A 7109-nucleotide genomic window follows, 5' to 3' on the forward strand; every position below is an offset into this window, starting at 1 on the left:
CTGGCTCTCATCCTACCTCTGGCCTGGAACGCCCTCTCTCCTCAAATTTACCAGACAATTACTTTCTCCACCTTCAATAAGGCATATCTCTTCCAAGAGCCCTTCCCAGACTAAACCCCACTTTTCCTCATCTCCCACTCCCTTCTGGGTCGCCCTGACGCCTCCCCATCCCACAGCACTAATGTATATATCTGTAATTGTATTTATTTATATTGATGTCTGTTTACTTGTACTGATGTCTGTCTCCACTCCTCTAGATTATGAGCTCACTGTTGGCAGGGATTGTCTCTCTTTATTGCTGTATTGTATTTTCCCAAGTGCTTAGTACAGTGCTCTGCACAGAGTAAGTGTGCTCAATAAATATGACTGAATGTATGAAGCTAGAATAAAAATTTGTCTTGCTGTGTACACACTTCTCTATGCAACAGTTGAGAGAAAATCTTCTGGAGAAAAACAAGATGTTTTCCAGCAAACAATATCCATCATTAAAAAATTGATAAATCTAAAAAATCCAACCCCTTTATCCTTCCCTGACAAATGCATAATGGCTACTGTATTCCCAGAAAAGAAGTACAATTGCTGGGTTCTTAGTATGAGAAACAAAAAAAAATGTGTGTTTTTTGCTGAGGCTGAAATGCTTCAGCTGTCAAAGGTGAAACAGGGGAAAAGGATTCAACAGATGAACTGCTGAAGGAAGGTGACAAACTTTTCCAGCAAATGATTTGACATGTTCAAGTACAAACAACTTTTTGAGATGATGGGACCCAAACACACCTACTGAAATCATCCAAGCACTCGTTTCTCTGGTGACCCCTGGGATTTTGACCTCCTGTTGCTGTCTGTGCTGGGGAAACATGAATTGATTTTCCTCCACACAACTACGAACACCTCAGTAATCCAAGATATTTTTGTATTAAAGGTGAATGGTTAAAACGAAGAGAACTACCCAATTCCATTTGTCTGGTTCAGATATCTATAGGCCAAAGGCCTAATATACTCTGATCCTTTAAAGTAGCAGAGAAACCTAGATCCTGAATGTTCAGAAGAGAAGAGAAACTAATTTTCTTGATTAAGATGGAAGTAATTAAAAAAATGGCTTTTTGGGCATATGGAATGAATGCTAGAGTACATCAGCAGTTAGTGCAAGACCTATCTCTGGGTTTTACAAATTGTGGAGTTCTCAGATTCATTTTTCAGGTCTCCTTTAATCAAGTCACTGACCTGCCACCCCTCAAGACCCTCTTGTTTATTTGGCCCTTCCGTTGTGACTGATGGACACTCAACCAGCCAAGCAGATTAAAAACAACCCTGAAGACTGCTTAGTTACTGGTAATTGTATTACAGCTTTTATTATTGTTCTCTTCTCATTTCCTTTTGTTGGCTTGTTATTTTAAAAATTTCAATCATCCCTCACGTGTCTGTCAATAACACAAGAGAAGCAGCATGCTCTGAGTCAGAAGTCAGAATGCTAAAACCTATTCTCCCTCCAAATTAGACTGTGAGCCCCATGAGGGACAGGATGTGTCTGACCCAATAAATGTGTACCTAACGCAGCACTTAGAACAGTTTTGACACATAGTAAGTGCTTAAAAAATACCATAATGTCAATAATAAAATTTCATGCTCATTTGCTTCCATGGTTTCAACTGCCACCTCTTTGTGAATGTTCCAAAACTTATCTTGCTAATCCCAACATCTAGCCCCATTTGCAAGTTCACATTTCCACTTGGCTACACATCATTTCCATGCTCTGCACACAGTAAGTGCTCAATAAATACTATTGAATGAACGAATGAATGAATGTGGATGTCCTGCAATGTCAGAAACTAAATTCATCATCCTCCACATACACTGCTCCTTCATCTTACTTTCCCATAATAAATAACAACACGATCATTCTCCCTGATTCTGAAGCTGACAATCTTGATATTATCCTTGATTCGTCTACCCTCTCCTCTCCATTCAGATGGCCAGTCGCCTTAGTGGTCTCCAAGCCTCCAGTCTCTCCATTCTCTAGTTCATACGTCACTCTTTTTTTATATATAGAATATCATTCTGTATGTATTTCTCCACTTCTCCAACACCTCCAGTGGTTGCTCATTCATCTTCACAACAAACAGAAACTCCTGACTAGTGGCTGAAAGGCAATTCATCAACTCTCTCCTCCTACTACACCCCAATATGCTTTGCCCCTTCCTTCAAAGCTTACCGTCTCACTGAGCCCGCTTCTCGATTCTTCTGCCTATACCACTGGACCATACTCTTCCTCTCACCTGGAACTCTGCCTCCCTCTAAATCTGTCACATCTGCGCCACCCCCCACCCTAGCAATTTTGCACTCACTACTTAGTAATAATAATAATAATAATGGTATTTGTTAAGCACTTACTATGTACCAAGCACTGTTCTAAGTGCTGGAGTAGGTACAAGGTAGTCAGGTTGTCCCACGTGGGGCTCCCAGTCTCAATTTCCATTTTTCAGATGAGATAACTGAGGCCCAGAGAAGTGAATTGACTTACCCAAGGTTGCACAGCAGACAAGTGGCAGAGTAGAGATTAGAACCCATGACCTTCTGATTCCCAGGCCCATGCTGTATCCACTATGCCATGCTGCTTCTACTTCTTATTGCACTTTGGTACATGCTGTTTTACAAATGATACTATTAGAGAATTTCTCCCTTTTAATTGTAACTTAATTATATCTGCCTTCCTAGATAGATTGTAAGATCCTCAGGGGCAGGAATTGTCTTTTTTTTTTAAAGTGGTATTTGTAAAATGCTTACTATGTATCAGGCATTGAACCCAGCCCTGAAGTAGACAAAGATAATCAGGGTGGATACAGTCTCTCTTCCACACAGGGCTCACAATCTTCATTTCCAATTTACAGGTGAGGCAAATGAGGCACAGAGAAATTAACTGATTTGCCCAAGGTCACACAGCAGTACAGTGCCTGGCACATAGAACTTAAAAATACCATATTTATTATTATTAAGAATTGGACCAGGAATTAGAACCCAGGTCCTCTGACTCCAGGCCTGTGTTCTTTCCCCTAGGCCAGACCTCTTCTAAAAGTAGGTATTCAAGGAATACTATTGATTTATTAATTGATGACTACTTAAAACCACAGTTTAAAAAAGTGTAACAGAGTTTAGTTTAATAAAGCGTATTTCATAAGACATTTCCAAGCATAAAAATAGTGTTCTGAATGATAAATTTGAAGGGACTATCATCAAACATGAGAGGCATTAAACTTTCAGGAATGGTTCAGAAAGAGCACGGGAAATGAGATCTATTTGACAGGGAAGGAATATTGATCAAGATGTCATAATTAACTCCTATATTGTTCAAAATGGTGCTGTGGGAATTTGAACTTCCCATAGAACAGTCATCAAGACAAACGAAAGTCTTCAATTTATCACCTCGGGCCCCGTCTGGCACCTGGTGGAGCATTCAGGTCATAACTACATTGAAATGATTGTTGGGAATATTACTCAAGTCTCCTCTAACTTATGAATCTTTCAGAGGAATGCCTTTTCCTGTAAATCAGTCAAAAGAGAGAAGGCACACCAATATAAATTACAACTGCATCCTTTCAAAGCTTTTTTGTTTGTAGTTTAGAGTTTGAAATTTTAGTAGGCCAGCATAGTAAGCAACCCAAATCACTGGGTCCTAGTTTTCCTTAACTAGAGATCCCTCTTAGAAACTGCACCATGTGAACCTGTCTTCATTTTGATAGCTATACATATAAGGGTACTTTAGGATTCATAGATGAAATGTGTGTTCCCTGTGGTCAGGGACTAATTCTGAATCAATACATGCCATTCTCCTATAACTTCTGGCTTGTGACCTTGCAAAGTCATGATTTAAGGTACGCTCACTCTGAAATACTCACTTATCCTGATGCTATGTGCATAGGAACAGATGTTTCTTGACACCATGAGCCATCTTTTCCAAAGAGTCTTGCACTCATCTCTCTTATTTGAGCCACATATTAAATCTGTCACCAAATCCTGTGGGTTCTACCTTCACAACATCACTAAAATCCATCCTTTCCTCTCTGTCCAAACTACTACTACACTGATCCAAGTACTTATACCCTGCCTTGACTATCCTATCAGCCTCCTTGCCAAACCCCTTCTTCCTGCCTCTCCCCTACTTGATTTTGCTGCCTGGATCATTTTTCAAAAATAATATTCAGCCCATGTTTCCCTACTCCTCAAGAACCTCCAGTGGTTACCCATCTATCTCTATTTCAAAAATAATCTCCTTGCCCTCAGCTTCAAAGTACTCAGTCACCTTGCCCCATCCTATTTTACCTTTCTGATTTCCTACTACAGCCCAGCTTGCCCTCTTTATTCCTCTAATGCCAACCTACTCACTGTATCCAGAACTAATCTATCTCTCCACTGACTCCTTGCCCGCATCCTCCCTTTGGTCTGGAACTTCTTGCCCTTCAAATCCAACAGATCGCTACTCTCATCACCTTCAAAGATTTAGTTGGTTTTTTATGGTATTTCTTAAGTGTTTATTATGTGCCAAGCATTGTTCTAAGCACTGGAGTAAATGCAAGTCAGTCAAGTGGGACACAGTCCCTGCCCCACGTAATAATAATAATGATGGCATTTATTAAGTGATTACTATGTGCAAAGCACTGTTCTAAGTGCTGGTGAGGTTACAAGGGGATCAGGTTGTCCCACGGGGGGCTCACAGTCTTAATCCCCATTTTTCAGATGAGGTAACTGAGGCACATTGAAATTAAGTGACTTGCCCAAAGTCACACAGCTAATAATTGGTGGAGCCATGATTCGGACCCATGACCTCTGACTCCAAAGCCCGTGCTCTGGGGCTCACAGACCAAGTAGGTGGGAGAACAGGTGTTCAATCACCATTTTATACAGGAGGAAACTGAGGCACTGAGAAATTATAACTTGTCCAAAGTCACACAGCACTCAATTGGTTGAAGCGGAATTACCACCCAGGTCTTCTGAGCCCTAGGTCTATGCTCTTTGCATGAGGCCAGCTGTTTCTCATAGATTCTCATTTATTAAAATCCCATCTCCTACAAGGGGCCTTCCCTGACCAATCCCTCATTTCCGCTACTCCTTATTAATCACAGTGGTATTTACTGAGCACTTATTATGTGAAGAGAACTGCAATCAGCACGTGACAGTGGAAAGAGCATGGACTAAAGAGTCAGCTGGTGATAGTTCTAATCCTGGCTCTGCCACTTGTCACACATAAATGCAATCGGTTGATTGATAAATAATTTAAAGATATATACATAAGTGGTGTTGCTTCTGCATCACCCAGACCCTTGGATGCATACCCTTTAAACACTTGATATAGCTATAATTTTATTTATCTGATAGTTTTGACACCTAATTGTTTTGTTTTGTTGTCTGTCTGCCCCTTCTAGACTGTGAGCCCATTGTTGGGTAGGGACTGTCTCTATATGTTGCCGACTTGTACTTCCCAAGCGCTTAGTACAGTGCTCTGCCCACAGTAAGTGCTCAATAAATACGATTGAATGAATGAATGAACTTGATATTCACCCCATCCTCAGTCCCAGAATATTTATGTACAGTTCATTCATTCAGTCATATTTATTGAACGTTTACTGTGTGCAGAGCACTGTACTAAGTGTTTGGAAAGTACAATTCAGCAATAAAAAGAGACAATTTAATGTCAGTCTCACCCTCAGTAGGTTCCTTGTGTGTTTGGAACATGCCTACCAACTCTTTTGTATTGTACTCTCTCAAGCCCTTAGTAATAATAATAGTAATAATGATGGTATTTGATAAGCGCTTACTATGTGTCGAGCACTCTTCTAAGCGCTGGGTTAGATACAAGGTGTCCCACATGAGGCTTACAGTCTTAATCCCCATTTTATAGATGAGGTCACTGGGGCACAGAGAAGTTAAGTTACTTGCCCGAAGTCACACAGCTGAAAAGTGGTGGAGTTGGGATTAGAACCTACAACCTGTGACTTCCAAGCCTGTGTTCTTTCCACTAAGCCATGCTGCTTTACACAGTGCACTGCACACAGCGCATGGCAGAAAACGTTCATTAATGGACTGAATGATTAACACCAAGCTTACAGGCTTCAAGGACAAAAATACAAGTTGAACTATCAACAGAAATGAGGAATATCATAGGAGTGAAAGATTATTTAGGAAGTTGAGAAATTTGGTTTCTCAACCGAATACAATTCAATCAATTGTATTGATTGAGTACTTACTGTGTGCAGACCACTGTACTAGGCACTTGGGAGAGTACAATATAGCAGAGTTGGTAGACATGCGAATTTGACACCCATGCGGGGATATCTTCGAGGCAAGAGAAAATGCAGGATTATAGTTAAAGTGGGAGGTCTAACCCCTCCCAGGGTCGCACCTGGAGAGTTTCCAGTACTTTACCAGTCTCGGCTACTGGAGGGAGAGTCAAGCAGAGGCCGACCAATTCCATTCCTAGCTTGGCCAGTGGCTAGCAAGTGGAAGGCAATCTGCTGCAAGTCAAAACTCACCCACGCTGGGCAGCAGCGGCATGGGAGAAAGTCGAGGGTGGAGACTCGAGTTTACTGCATGGAAAGAGACAAAAGTAGACCACTTCCATATTTTTACTAAGAAAACTGTATGGATACACTATCAGAATGATTGCAGATGGAGAGTGGGAATTTCTGGGAGACATGTGTCCATGGTGTCACTATGGGTCAGAAATGGCCCGATGGCATAAGACAAGACAAGAGAGGTCTAATTTGGGGAGATAGATTTCAGAGTCATCTGCACAGAGGTGGTAGTCAAAATCATCATAGCCAATGACTTCCTTTAAAAAGGGAATGTGGAATAAGAATATTAGGGGAATCCAGAACAGAGCCTTGCAGTACAGTCAAGGGTTGGGAATGAATTGAAAGTAATGCTGAAAAGGATCAATTAGCAAGCTAGGATAAATAGAGTAGTGCTAAGTAGGGAAAACCAAAAGTTTGAAATTGTTTCAAGAAGAAGGGGATAGTCTACAGTATTTAAGACAGCAAAGAGTTCAAGGAGAATAATAGAGTGAATTCCATCCGACTTGGCTGTAAGTCAGTTGGGGACTTTGGAGTGTCTAGGCCTCT

General features: G+C 41.0%; 1 non-coding gene across 1 annotated transcript; it reads left to right on the plus strand.

The window, feature by feature from the left end:
• Positions 1-6373: 6373 nt before the first annotated feature.
• Positions 6374-6511, plus strand: LOC119936828. Its single transcript, XR_005453857.1, has one exon. It is a non-coding gene; the product is annotated as a small nucleolar RNA SNORA7 (small nucleolar RNA).
• Positions 6512-7109: the final 598 nt, after the last annotated feature.

Source organism: Tachyglossus aculeatus, chromosome 1 (assembly GCF_015852505.1).
Source record: "Tachyglossus aculeatus isolate mTacAcu1 chromosome 1, mTacAcu1.pri, whole genome shotgun sequence".
Taxonomy (NCBI): Eukaryota; Metazoa; Chordata; class Mammalia; order Monotremata; family Tachyglossidae; genus Tachyglossus; species Tachyglossus aculeatus.